The following is a 12,453-nucleotide window of genomic DNA, read 5'->3' as shown; positions in this document are numbered from 1 at the left end:
AATAAAAGAGAGCACATTTAAAATTATCCTGAAAAACTGGATAATATAGTGGGGTGTATCTTAAGCCCATGTACAGATGTAGTGTCAGGATCTCAAGGATCTCAGCTTCAGGTCAGTGCTCAGAAGAAGGGAAAGAAGGGGGAAAGAGGAGAGAGAGAAAGAGAGACAGAGAGAGAAAGAGAAAGACTAGGGAACAGTCCAAGGCTGAGAAAGACAAGACCCTTATTGATGTGCTTGTTCCTATGGCGATATGTATGTGTACGTAGCCTGTTCTACTTTGCAGTTATTACTTACTCTACCCTTGGAGTTATTAAAAAGTTTTGGAAATATATTGACACCATTTGAGGGCAAATAGATGAGAGAATACCACAACGGGTGGGATAGTTTCCCCTGAAGAGATTCTTCCTATTGAGAGATCAATTCCGGGGCAAAAAGTGAGCCCAGGAGGAAGGCGTTAGGTTGGTGGCAAACCATTTTCCTTTTTCCTGGGGTCTTTTGACAGTTTGGTGCTAAGGCACGGAGGTGCCTGGAGTTCTTTGTTCAGGATAAAGGGGGATGCTGGCTTCTGCTCTAAGGAGGCAGATGAGGAGTAAGTCAAGGTTGTTAAAGAACCTTAAGGGTAGGCTTAGGTCAGGATGCTCAGAGCACTGACACACCTAGTATTAGATGTGAGATAGTCTTCATGTTATGTTCCATTATATCTAAACCATCTGTAAAATTTCCTTTAAAAATCTCAGGTTTTCTCTGCTTCCACCATGAGAATGTAAAGAACATGCCAGAAGGGAAGATGCTGAGGGTGCAGGGGCATTGAGCGGGGTACAGCCTGAGGGAAGTCTGGGGGGGGGGAGTGGTCACTGCAGCAGGGAAAGCAGGGGCGGAGGGTGGAGCAGTGCCTGGAGCAGGACAGGCAGCCAAGGGTAGGGGGACCAGCAGAAGTCTGGTCAGATTTGCCACTCATCTTCAGATTGCCCAGAAACATTTTGGAAGGGAAGCCCTGTACAAGGCAAAGACTTCACTGACAGTTCAAGCATCCCAATTTCATATTTAATTTTATAGCCCCAGGCTGGTGAGGCTAAGATATTTGGGTTTATAAATAATACTGTTTTTAAGGGATATTTCTAATTCCCAGAAGCGGAAGGTTTTTTTCCCTCTTTTGTTTTGTTTACTTCCTTGTGGCCCAAATGGCCAACAACAACAACAAAAAAATGGTCATACTTTTATTTTTTCTTTCACACTCCACCCTTCCCATGTTTTCCTTTTGGCCCTTTCTGCATCACAATTCTTCAGTCTTTTTTTTTTTTTTTTTTTTTGCTTTCTGCATTTTGAGGCCCCATTTACTGACACTGATGGCGATTCTGAATCAAGGAGAGAAAAGAAAAATTCTGGGCTTACTGTACTCTGCCTTTCTCCTTCCTGCCCTTGCTATCACAGGTTTTGTTCCTTTTCTAGCCTCTGTGTGGCTGTGTGCTGGGTGCCCAGGGGCATCTTCTTGCTCTCCTCTTCCTCTTTGTACTTGAGCTGCTATTACGTGCCTTACAGCCCTCACACTCCTCCTCATCTCGCACTCACTCACTCACTCACAGACATACATTACCTGTTTCTCCAGCCATCCCTAGCAGGAGGCAGAAGTAAACAGGTTGTTATTCTTATTTTACCAATAAAGAAACTTAAGTCCAGAAAGCTCTTGACAAAAGAAAGCTAGCCACTAATAAATGACAGAATAAGAAAATGTTAAGTCAATTACAGAAAAGCGTACTTATGTGTGTTACCAATCACTGCAGCCGGGGAGCTGTCAGTGGCATCCAAAGCAATACCACTTAAGACAGGGTGCTTACCAAATTAACCAGGTGCAAGAATGTGAGCTATGAGTCCACGGTGGCCACTGGGGGCCGCCTGGCAGAGCTGCTCCTACAACCACTCCTGACAGCCTGGACGCTCAGCAGCGCCGTCGCTGTCCTTAAGGACCACTGTGATGGCAGCTCTGCTGCCAGGTTAACCAGCTGCCAAGTTAGAATAAACAGTGAGACTGGAACTGATATTCTTCCAAAGCAGGAAAACTGTGAAATACAAAGTGAGATTTGCACTGATTTTAAACAACATTGGCTTAATTTTCGAGGAAGGTAAACACGATCCTCTGGAAATGGCAGGTGCCCACATTAGTGACTCTAGCATTTGTGTAAGACAGAACACACAGAAGCCTGGTGCTCATATTTTAAAATTTAAGAACCACAGTCATGGTCCTTTAATGACTCTGTGGCACTTTTACAAATGTCTCATTAACAATGTTTCTATATCATAAAGCCAGATGGGAGAGGCCATCTTTTATTTATCAGCCCCAAAACAAAATGCTATCATCTCTGAGATTTGAAAAGAATTTTGGTGGTTTTGATTTTCTTCCTCATTCTCTCATCACCACTACTCCAATCCCAGCCAATTTTTTTGTTATTTTTCTAAATTGTTCTGCTTCAATGAGAAAGCCTGTTAATTAAGCTGGTTTTGTTATTCAGCTAATTCAGATCTTTGATTTCCACACGTGGCTGAGCTTCAGGATTATCTATCTGGTGGGGCTTGTTTAAAATACATATTCTTAGGCTCTACTCCAGATCTCCAAATTATACTTTCTAGGAGTACGGCATAGGAATCTGTATATTAGGAAGTTCTGCAGTGATTCCTATATAGACTTGTACTTAGAAATTATTGAAATTTTGGACTCCCCAATCTGATTGATGTGTGAACTGGGATGTGGAAGCTGTCTCTGTTGACAATTCTGAGGTTGCCAGGCCAAAGAAGGCCAAAGGGTCGTGGCAAAGCAGGTTATGTGTCTTCTGCAGAGACTGGGTCAACTACAGAATCTTGTGGAGGCCTGGGCTGGGTTGCAGATATGGAGAATAGATTCACTGTAGAATCATTCTGGGAAGTCTCCCTCTTTTGTGGGTTGCCTTTACTGACCTGGTCGGTACTGTAAAATACATTTAGTGATTGGCTAATATTCATGGCTGGTAAGAGCAATATAAGTTGTGTTGAGCATGTGGGTTTTGACATGAGGTTAGAGAGTATGTTGGTGCCATATGGAATACCTGCTAAGTAACATGATCCTTCAGTTTCAAGCAATTAAACATTTATATGTGCATCTATTAAATTTCATTTTGATAGTGTAGCAAATGGGGAGTTTTTAATCAAAGGACTGGCATCATCAGAAATATATTTTAGAATGAAATCCAGTTAGCAATGGGCAGGATGGGATGGGTTGGAATGAGAAAAATTGGAATTGGGGAGATAAGTACCATGGTGAAAAGGGCTTGAACTCAGGCAGTCAGAATACAGAATCAGGAACATATTCCAAAGTCATGTCAGGTAGAACTGGCAGAACTTCTCTGACTATGTAGTGAGACTGGTTAGGGTGACTCAGATGTTTTAAATATAGTGACTGGAAAGATGGTCACACTCTAAACAGAGATAAAGATGTAACAGGAAGAGCAGGCTTTTCTCTCCTCAGCTTGACATGCCTTTGGGACAAGAAGCTGGGCCTGTTCAGTAAGCAGTTTGGCAGGATTATTGGGACTAGAGTTCAAGAGTGAGGAAGAGGAGATGGAGAATTTTGAGAGATTGGCCATTGGGGAAATACCTGGATCATTGGAGGACTAGATAAGTTTGTTCAGATGCAGTGCACAAAATGAGGGAAAAACCAAGGATAGAGAGGGCACACAAGAAAAAGGAGACGTATGAGTTCAGGGTCTACTCATGTATGTTAAATTTTTCTTTTTTAATTAAATCTAAGTAAGTGTCAGAATACTCAGTTCCAAGTGGACTGGGGGCTGGGTGGCTGGTGGGATGATGGCCTTGGGTTAGAGTGTGATGGTGGTGATGGGGAGGAGAGGCGTGTGGGCATGCTCAGATGAGGGCATCTCTCACACTAGCCTTCAGCTGCAGGAGATCCATGAGTAAAGCCAAAGCTGAGTGGGAAATTAAGGTCCAATAAGCCAAAAAGGAGAAATCCAACCATTTGGGAAGACCTCAGTGCCAACATCAGGTGCTGCGTACCAGAGCAAGAGTCAGGACTCAAGAGCCAGCAGGCTGACAGCCAGCAAAGGACCTAGAACTCATTGGGAGGGGCTTGGAGACATCTGGCTAAACACTGTGTCCTGTAATTTTCTTTAAATGGGCCAGTGTGTTGTGTGGGCAAACTATACAAATGCAGAGGTCAAGGGATAGATACCAAAAATAAGTAACTGTTTCAATAGGTAACTTTTATTTCTGAAGCTCTAGTACTGTGTTTAGCACACAGTAGATTCTCAATAATGGTCTGATAAAGCAATTAATAAATGAACTAGAGTAGCAGCTTCTGGGAGTAAATTAAAATCCTAGGAATCCTAAAGATGAGTGCTGGCTCAAAACGGTTCTATGGAGAAAGTCTGGGGATGCCAACCTTTCTGGGTAAAATGTCAAGGAGAAGTTCATTCACCAGGGAAAGCATCCAGGTCACTTTGCTATCCTTGATGGAATGAAAAAGCTGCCATCTTAACCCCCCCTGTGGAGCAGAACAGAGAGTCCCCTCTCCAGATCCCTTTTCTTCTATGAGATTGGAGAGCTGATAAAGAATAATGAACCCTATCAGAATCTATAATTATCTCACACGATTTTAGTTTTATAAACTTGTAGTGCTATAATTTTCTGTCTTTTCTTTGGACCATTGTTTTGAAAGACTGCAGTGTGTTCTTTATTTTTCCTGCACCAGGGCTGCTGTCACCCAGCATATCACATCCACTATATCACATTAATGGCTGCCAGCTCAACAATTTGATACTGGATCCCATATATCAACTGCTGATATAATCTATTGCCATACAGTATATTTCATTTGCATTTATCTTTTCCATATACAGCACTCTCTTTTATCACTCTCTCAGTGGCCCCTTCCACCCCCCACCCCCCGTTTATTCTCACTGACACACATCCATACTTCCTTCCTGGCTGTGTTATTAATAATCTCTACAAAGACCTTTCTCCCCCTTTTACCTTTTCCCCTCTTAGTAACTGACAGCTCCTTACAATTTGGCCTTTTAATGCGGTAGAGTCTGGCCTGAATGAGGATGTTTCTTTGTTATTTTCACAGACATTAGCATAGCTGCCTGAGCTGGGACTCAGGCACTTTCTCTAGATATGATTTATGACATCAATCCAATTTATGGCCATTTAAAGGAATGCTGAACTGGCTGTAAATCAGCAGAAGCACATAAAATACTCATGAGAGCTGCTGGAATCCATCTGCATCAGCCTCCATCACCTGTAACAGCAGCCAATCAGCAGCAAAGAGATGGGGCTGCTATGCGAGCAGAGACAACTGATGGCAATGATAGGCTTGCATCAAGGAGAAACAACTCACCTGATGACAGTAGACAGAACAGATATGAATTTCAGGTGGGTAAGGAAAGTGCACAGGGGCAAAGAACAGGGATGGAAATTGAGCTGGTAGGTAATAGGTGCATGTTAGTATGTTGCAAAGGAGGACATAACCATAACTAACATATTTTGTATTGGTTTACAGTTTACAAAGTAAACTAACATATATTTTCTCATTTAAACCTATTGGCAATCTTGATACCTGGGTATTATATTTCCTAGCTTATCTATAATAAAGATTCTAGGCTATAATTACCAAAGGGCCAAATTAAGTACATATTCTCCCTAACATTAATAGCTAAGTCAAAAAAAAAAGGGGAATCATTTTGCATTGTTGTAGTCAAGTAATTAATTGAGGAAAGACATTACAGTGCTTTAAATATATTGCTAGGCACTGAGTGGCATGTTTGCCACGGATGATTTATTCTCTCTTTGCATATAAGGATTAATAAACCCTTGAGAGTTTTTGGCTGTTCTAAGGTATTTGTATTCCAGCACATTGTTGAAAAGAAAAAAAAATCCCTCAATTAAAGCTAGTTGTTCCTTCTCCAGCCCTTTAGCTCTTTGCTTGTTACATTTTTCCAGCAATTTTCTCTTTCATTGTCCCTTATGTTGTTGAGGTGCATGTGTGTAAATGGATAATATTTTGACCTAATAATTTTTATTTCTCTATCTTTTCCCTATCCCCTTTTTTTTCCATTCAAACAAGTAACTGAAGCTCTGTCCATTCCTTACTGTGGCAGAGAGGAAACTAGACATAAACTGGAAAGACCACCTAAATTTTTACTTCCCAAAGCCAAAGGCTCAGAATGGGAAAAATTGGGGAGTAGAGTAGTGCCTGGGAGAAGCAGAAGGGAGGAATGGATTTACTCCCTGTTTGTTTCCCTCTTATTTGTAAAGAGACTTCCCTGCTGGGAGGTAGAAAAAATGGGAATCTGGAGTTACTGAGCTCTGGAAATTTGGACCCTGCTCTTTGGTAGAGTAGCTTGGTGGTCACAGACTCCATGTGCTTTAAATATTTTCAGTTAATTATTTCTCAAATCCTAATTGTGTGTGTGTATGTGTGTAATGTACATGCATGCCCCTTGACCCTTTTTTGCCTCATGATAAACTAGAGTTCAGATTTTTCTCTAAGTCCCCTGATAACATATTTTCTGACACATACATTTTCCTATACCCGTTCTTTCAGGGAGTTGTATATTTCCTAATGATTTTTTACTATTTCCCTCACTTGCTTCCCTCACCTCTCATAAATTATATCCCTTGGACAAACTTTTCCCCAACTGTGCATAAGTTGAACCTTTCAGAGGAAAGATGCTATAAAACATCTAATCGATAAATAACCTTGTTCTCTTCATAGAGTAAAAGAGTCAATCAATCTTTACTCCTCCACATAAATGTGCATATCTTATCATAGCTAAAACCCCCTTACAACTATTTCCAGGGGGGATTCCTTTTCAGTTGCAAGGAAGATTTTGCAATAAGTAAAGAGGGTACCCTGTCTACCCAGAATTCTTAGACTCTTTTTTAAACTAGATGGGGGGGAGGTGAACAGAAAAGCAAAAAAAAACTCTGCAAATTGTAGATGCTCAGTACCTGTGTAAGACAACATCTGCATGCTCACCTTGGATGCGCCAACCTTGAACAGACCTATTTTAATTTTCCAGCAGCATCTAGGACATGGACAGTAATCCCTAGAGGGCCTAAGAGCCTTTCTCAACAAGACTTTAACATATTCAAAAGATGTAGATGAACTATGCCTGGGATTATGTAGTCATTACCTTTGATTAAATTTAATCACTATAATTTATGAAGGACATGGAGTTGTTTGGTTCTGAATTATAAACATTAGATGTGTATGTTTTGCAAATATGATAGAAATTTGCCATCATACTACCTCATTCTGGGTATGTTTTGTGTGATTTACAGTTTTCATCATCCCATTTTGTTCCTCAGTGGAATGCATTCCCCATTGGGGTAGGCAACTGAAGACATCAGAAGGGGCCTTGTCGGGGAGCCAGAAGTTGGTAGTCGTTTGGTAACTGAAGATTTCAATAAGAGAAGACTGTCCAAGGCAATGGTAGGGATCAAGGCCGGAAGGCCTGGGACATGGCACGAAGGCCGCAGGTCAGTTGCACTACCTTGAGGTAGAATTTCAGAGCACATATTGTTTGCCTGTGAACCAGATTGCCTCAGCTACTTATACATTTTGACCATAGTCAAATTGATTAACCTCTCTCTGCCTCAGTTTCTTTATTTGTAAAATAGAAAAGCCCAGGACCTGATGGCTTTACTGCTGAATACTTTACCTATAAAATAGAGATAGCAATATTTCAAAATTAATCAAGGTATTTCAAGTTAAGTGCTTAAAGTACTTTGTGGCACACAGTTAAGTGCTGAATAGTACCTATTAGTATTTTTGTTAGCATTATTGCTCTGAACTTCATTCTTGTTATTTCTTCTTACTAAAGCTAACCTAACTAAATTATATTGCCATGATTTATTTAGCCTCTAGCTTCTTTATATTATTTCTAAATTGCTATGTTATCACCACTTCCCTCTCTGACAACTCCTGTGATCCACATATGCTGTAATTTAACTTGCATATGTTCTCATTCAATGCCTATACATTGAATCGGTTCCATCCTAGCTCCATAAATCCTCATCAGTGAACACAGTGCTCAACAGCAGCGATTCCCATGCCTTGCCCATCTGGTTTCCAGATAGTCTTTCCAACCCAGCTTTTTGGTTATTTATCTACTGGAATTTATACCCTGTCTATTAAAAAAAAGACTTGAGGCAGTAAACATCAACAACAGAAAGCTAGAAATACTCTCAAAAGAAGCTAAATTGCCATATTAAAGATTTAGATTCTACAAAATTCTTTTCCTGAGATCAAGGGTTATTAAGTTCTAGAGAGGGTTGCTGGATTATTTCAACTAAAGTATCAAAGCTTTAACCTCACACATTTGTATCCAAGTGATATGTAAGTACAGGGCAGATGGCTCAGACCTACACTGAGCCAGGATCCTTATTCACAAATCATATCATATCAAACATGTCTTTAATTACCAGATCGTTTTATTAAAACAAAAACAAAAATAATAGGCTCATGCCTGTAGTACCAGTACTTCAGGATGCTGAGGCAGGAGGACTGCTTGAGTCTTTCAAGACCAGTCTGGGCAACATAGTGAGACTTCATCTCTACAAAAAATAAATAAATAAAACAAAAATAACAAAATAAGATTGATATAGTGCTGCAGAGGGAATTCCTGGATATAGTTTGGAGTAAAGAGACCAATATTGGAAATATTAAAATAACATACATTTTCATTTAATTATTGTTCTAACCACAATTGTAAATCTATGCGTTAAGAAGATCAATTCTTCCCAATATTCTTCAATGAAAAGAAAAACATGGGTGTGCATGCTTGTTATGGACTGCATATTTATGTCTTTCCAAAATTTATATGTTGAAACCTTAACCCCCAATGGGATGGTATTAGGAGGTGGGCCTTTTAGGAAGTAATTAGTTCATGAGGATTGAGACTTCATGATGGGATTAGTGCCCCTCTAAGAAGAGACAGGAGAAAACTTGCTTCCTCTCTCTTTGCTTTCTGCCATGTGAAAACACAGGAAGAAGATGGCCATCTGCAAGCCAAGAAGTGGTTTGCAGATTCACCTGACACTGAATCTACCAGCTCCTTGCTCTTTGATTTTCTAGCTTCCAGAACTGTGAAAACTAAATGTTCATTGTTTAAACCACCCAGTCTATGATAACTTTTTATAGCAGCCTTATATTTATTAACCTGAACTGATTAAGGCAAACTTAAAAATATAAGTGCCCAGGGCCATCCAAGACACTTTAACACATTGACTGCAATATGAATTGTACTTAACTCACGCTAGTTTTGAGCCCTGGGCCATGTAAACAAGGCCCTGCAGTTGGTTCATGAAAATTTTACTTGTTGATGTTCTTATTGTTACAATTAATATTGACAATTCTAAAATTGTGGATTGCATTGCATATAACTCATGCACAGAAAACAATAAAAAATAACAAATTAGAAAGGATCATTTTGTTTTAATAAAACACCATGGCCCCAGAGGGAAAAAAAATTTTTCAGTCAATGTGTTACATCAGAATCTTCAGGAAAAGTGCCTGCTAAAACTGAATGTTTAACAGGTATCCAAGTGATGTTTGGAAAACACTGAGTTGGAAGATCACTTACCTGCCTTCTTTGTCTCCCCCATGGATCCTCATAAGATTTCTCTTAGAGGGAATCATTAATGTCACCATAGTGAAAGATTATGAACGGACATCATCAAAGGCCTAATAGTGGTGGGGAGAAGATAATATTTCCAAGAAGCCCTATAGAATTTAAAGCCATACAATATGGTTATCCTCTACTTCTGACATTTATGATCTGTGTGACTTTGTTTAGGACATTGACCTTTGATGCCTTGGGTTTTTAAAACTGTAAAATGGGAATAATCAAACAATTGGTCCTTCATACAATGGTGAAACCAAATGAAACAAAAAGCAAAGTATTACATAATGTTACTTATTATTATTTTTATGGGGGCTTCAGCTATCCAGGGATAACTTTCTGGTTGATCCTCAATTATTTTCTTCTTCTTGTCATTTTAAGAACACAGCTGTAGTGCTTTTCTGTGTGCACAGACTCTGTTCTCTCTTTTTCTTTTCATGCTGTTTTTTTTTTTTTCATTCAGCAAGAAATGCTTAGAGTTTCTATACTCCATTCCATCTTCTTCTCCAAAGCTGAAGGCTGATGCCAACCTAGCCATTTTTATTCCTCAGAGTAACAGGGAAAATGTGAACTTGGCTGTTGGCACTGCTGCTTTCTGTGACTTCTCTTTTTTTAAAGGGAAAGTTATTCCACAACTTGACTAGTTGAAGCTGAGATAAACAAGCTTTCCAAAGTCACAGAACTCAGAATAGAACTTGGATTTCTGACTCATCAGAGGCAGTTTAAAAATTTTCTCCATCTGTTCTAAAAGCATAAAGAGACTGGTGATTCTTGTGCTTCAGTTATTAGTAGAATTAGGAAGGAATACCCATCTCATCCTAACACATCTGCCTCCCCTATGGATGCATCCACCCACTACTACCTCATTCCCTGGGATGCCAGCTCCTCTAAAATTATGGAAATTACAATACTCTATGATGTAGCCACAAAGGGACTGCAAATTTTCCATTTTTCACGAAGCTTGAAGACCTTGAGTGAATGGAAAGTGGAATGGTATGATGTACCATCCAGGGCAAAATGTGGACAGCAAGGATAAGGATAGAAGCAAGCAAATAAGCAAGAAAAGGACTTGGGAAAAGCACACACTTGCAAGTGATATGTGTCTGCACATACTCTCGTGTCATATATACATATGCATGCAATGCACACGTTTAATTAAAAAGCCTTAGAAAGACTAGAAGAGGACTCCCAAGTCAGAGTTCAAAGACCATCAAGGAAAATACTTACTTTCTACCTGATTCTAAGTGGTGAATCTTGGATTCTGTTGATTCTTTTCTAATGTACTTTGTATCCTTAGTGGTCTCTAATTCTTCTTAAATTCTAATATGCTTAAGAATTATTTCAGGGTTCTGTTATACGCAAATGCTAAAGCAGAGGTGTGAGGTGGGGCCAGAGTTCTACATTTCTTACAAGTCACAGAAGATGTCCAAGCTACTGCTCTCCAGATCACATTTTATGAGTAAGGGGCTCACCTCAGTCCTTAGTCAAGAGAATGCACATTGTCTGAGAAGCATTGAACTACAATGATTCTCAAACTTGGCCTACACATTGGAACACTGAGGAACTTTAAAAAATGGATCCATACCCAGATATTCTGAAAAAATTGTTCTGGAGTACAGCCTGGGCACTGAATCCTCAGGCGATTCAAATGCACACACTCAGGCTTGAGAACTCTAGACTTATGTCTAAACTCTATGTTGATCTTTCTCAAAGTATCATCCCCAGGCCAGAGCATTAATGTCACATGGGAATTTGTTAGAAATGCAAATGCAAATTCTCAGGCCCCTGCTAGACCTAATAAATCAGAAAGTTTGATGGTGGAGCTCAGGAATTTGTATTAACAACCTTTCATATGCTCACCGTGCTTAAGAACCAGGGCTCTCGTAGGGGGCTTGTTAAAACACATCGTTGTTCCCACTTTCCCGAATTTCTGATTCAATAGGTCTCGGAAGGGACAGGGGCCTTACTTTGAGGCCACAGGTCTGTATGAAGGGGATTATAAAGAGAGAAAGGGGGATTATGGCTTTAGAAAAGTTTAGAAATAAATTTAGCTATAAAATAAGAGCGTATTCTAAAACACAAAATTAGAAAGTAGGGGCAGAAAATCTTTATGGGAAAAACTGGAAATGCTTAAAATTATTTCCAATTTTGTTTAATATCCTTTTACCCTAGGAGAAGGGAAGTATATGTGATCACTATTAATGTTTTTCTTGTTAATTGCAGGACGAATTTATAACTTAAAGGTAGGAATAAGTCTGCTTATACATAACCCACTTACCTGTAGACATTCATTCATTCATTCAACAAATATTTATTAAGTTCCTGATGTGTCAGGCATTATGCAAGATACTCGGGAAACTAGTTTGAATAGTTACAGTTCTTGTTCCTAAGGAACTAATACTTCCTTTGACCTTCATTCATGTACTTCTGCATTTAATTTCCATCTTTTTCACATATTTTTTGAGCACTTACCAAACACTAAGCAGCTTATGAGGTGCTGGGTATAGGCTGGCAAATAAAACAGAGCTGGCCCTACTTTGAGGGAATTGCAGTCTGCTGGGGAAACAAACAAACAAAAATAGGTATGTGAATGAAAATATGTATAATTACAAATTAGGATGAATGCTCAGAAGGAAATGCACAGAATGTGGTTATTGGAATAAGAGAGAAGGATATTTAACTTCAATGGGCAGGAAAGACTACCTTGGAAGGGGCAGCACACAAGCCCAAAAGAGAAGAGACTTTTTTAAAGTAGCAGTTAACAGTCTGGGCTTTGGAATCT

The sequence above is a fragment of the Eulemur rufifrons genome, chromosome 7 (assembly GCF_041146395.1).
Source record: "Eulemur rufifrons isolate Redbay chromosome 7, OSU_ERuf_1, whole genome shotgun sequence".
Lineage (NCBI taxonomy): Eukaryota > Metazoa > Chordata > Mammalia > Primates > Lemuridae > Eulemur > Eulemur rufifrons.
The sequence above is the reverse complement of the archived record's forward strand: the minus strand, read 5'-3'. Positions refer to the sequence as shown.